The sequence below is a fragment of the Eleutherodactylus coqui genome, chromosome 13 (assembly GCF_035609145.1).
Source record: "Eleutherodactylus coqui strain aEleCoq1 chromosome 13, aEleCoq1.hap1, whole genome shotgun sequence".
Lineage (NCBI taxonomy): Eukaryota > Metazoa > Chordata > Amphibia > Anura > Eleutherodactylidae > Eleutherodactylus > Eleutherodactylus coqui.
Genome location: NC_089849.1, coordinates 78,869,221 through 78,871,720, shown reverse-complemented (window position 1 = coordinate 78,871,720; position 2,500 = coordinate 78,869,221). Strand labels below are relative to the sequence as shown.

At 41.0% G+C, this 2,500-nt stretch overlaps 2 non-coding genes across 2 annotated transcripts; both read right to left on the bottom strand.

Annotated features, from left to right (window-relative positions):
* Positions 1-1,444: 1,444 nt before the first annotated feature.
* TRNAL-AAG (transfer RNA leucine (anticodon AAG)) lies at positions 1,445-1,526 on the bottom strand. Its single transcript has one exon. It is a non-coding gene; the product is annotated as a tRNA-Leu (tRNA).
* Positions 1,527-2,003: 477 nt separating this feature from the next.
* Positions 2,004-2,085, bottom strand: TRNAL-AAG (transfer RNA leucine (anticodon AAG)). Its single transcript has one exon. It is a non-coding gene; the product is annotated as a tRNA-Leu (tRNA).
* Between the last annotated feature and the right edge of the window lie 415 nt (positions 2,086-2,500).

Genomic DNA, 2,500 nt, shown 5'->3' with positions numbered 1-2,500 from the left:
AAAATGCATTCCTCCAGTTAGAAAGGAAGCAAACGCAAGTGAGTTCAACAGTATTACCGCACTACTGCTTTTTCAGATGTTTCTAGGCTATTGAAGGCTTTGAAGTGCAAGATCGTGGAGTGCGCCTAATGTCTACTTAGCTAGCGCATCAGGGTAGCTTAATCTGTGCCATAACATCTTGGGAATATCATCAAAAGCCTTTTCTTATAGAGTTTGTTCGGTTTCAGAAAAGGCCAAAAAGTCCATTTCTGAGCATCATCAAAAGCAAGTTCTTCTGACCACTAAAATGTTCAGAAAGCAACTTGAGAGCTTTCAAAATTGAAAACTGGCAGCAGTGGGATTCGAACCCACGCCTCCAAAGAAACTGGAGCCTTAATCCAGCGCCTTAGACCGCTCGGCCATGCTACCATGAAAAAGTGGATAATTTTGGATCAAAATGTCCAAGAGATTTCATAAAGAACATTTCTCCTGGCAAGAAATCCTTTTCCAGAATTTGATTTAAAAAGAAGAATTGTTGCTGCATTCGAGCTGAATATTTAATGATGGCAGCAGAAGGCTGAAAATGCATTCCTCCAGTTAGAAAGGAAGCAAACGCACGTGAGTTCAACAGTATTACCGCACTACTGCTTTTTCAGATGTTTCTAGGCTATTGAAGGCTTTGAAGTGCAAGATCGTGGAGTGCGCCTAATGTCTACTTAGCTAGCGCATCAGGGTAGCTTAATCTGTGCCATAACATCTTGGGAATATCATCAAAAGCCTTTTCTTATAGAGTTTGTCCGGTTTCAGAAAAGGCCAAAAAGTCCATTTCTGAGCATCATCAAAAGCAAGTTCTTCTGACCACTAAAATGTTCAGAAAGCAACTTGAGAGCTTTCAAAATTGAAAACTGGCAGCAGTGTTGTTCGAACCCACGCCTCCAAAGAGACTGGAGCCTTAATCCAGCGCCTTAGACCGCTCGGCCATGCTACCATGAAAAAGTGGATAATTTGGGATCAAAATGTCCAAGAGATTTCATAAAGAACATTTCTCCTGGCAAGAAATCCTTTTCCAGAATTTGATTTAAAAAGAAGAATTGTTGCTGCATTCGAGCTGAATATTTAATGATGGCAGCAGAAGGCTGAAAATGCATTCCTCCAGTTAGAAAGGAAGCAAACGCAAGTGAGTTCAACAGTATTACCGCACTACTGCTTTTTCAGATGTTTCTAGGCTATTGAAGGCTTTGAAGTGCAAGATCGTGGAGTGCGCCTAATGTCTACTTAGCTAGCGCATCAGGGTAGCTTAATCTGTGCCATAACATCTTGGGAATATCATCAAAAGCCTTTTCTTATACAGTTTGTTCGGTTTCAGAAAAGGCCAAAAAGTCCATTTCTGAGCATCATCAAAAGCAAGTTCTTCTGACCACTAAAATGTTCAGAAAGCAACTTGAGAGCTTTCAAAATTGAAAACTGGCAGCAGTGGGATTCGAACCCACGCCTCCAAAGAGACTGGAGCCTTAATCCAGCGCCTTAGACCGCTCGGCCATGCTACCATGAAAAAGTGGATAATTTTGGATCAAAATGTCCAAGAGATTTCATAAAGAACATTTCTCCTGGCAAGAAATCCTTTTCCAGAATTTGATTTAAAAAGAAGAATTGTTGCTGCATTCGAGCTGAATATTTAATGATGGCAGCAGAAGGCTGAAAATGCATTCCTCCAGTTAGAAAGGAAGCAAACGCAAGTGAGTTCAACAGTATTACCGCACTACTGCTTTTTCAGATGTTTCTAGGCTATTGAAGGCTTTGAAGTGCAAGATCGTGGAGTGCGCCTAATGTCTACTTAGCTAGCGCATCAGGGTAGCTTAATCTGTGCCATAACATCTTGGGAATATCATCAAAAGCCTTTTCTTATAGAGTTTGTTCGGTTTCAGAAAAGGCCAAAAAGTCCATTTCTGAGCATCATCAAAAGCAAGTTCTTCTGACCACTAAAATGCTCAGAAAGCAACTTGAGAGCTTTCAAAATTGAAAACTGGCAGCAGTGGGATTCGAACCCACGCCTCCAAAGAGACTGGAGCCTTAATCCAGCGCCTTAGACCGCTCGGCCATGCTACCATGAAAAAGTGGATAATTTGGGATCAAAATGTCCAAGAGATTTCATAAAGAACATTTCTCTTGGCAAGAAATCCTTTTCCAGAATTTGATTTAAAAAGAAGAATTGTTGCTGCATTCGAGCTGAATATTTAATGATGGCAGCAGAAGGCTGAAAATGCATTCCTCCAGTTAGAAAGGAAGCAAACGCACGTGAGTTCAACAGTATTACCGCACTACTGCTTTTTCAGATGTTTCTAGGCTATTGAAGGCTTTGAAGTGCAAGATCGTGGAGTGCGCCTAATGTCTACTTAGCTAGCGCATCAGGGTAGCTTAATCTGTGCCATAACATCTTGGGAATATCATCAAAAGCCTTTTCTTATAGAGTTTGTTCGGTTTCAGAAAAGGCCAAAAAGTCCATTTCTGAGCATCATCAAAA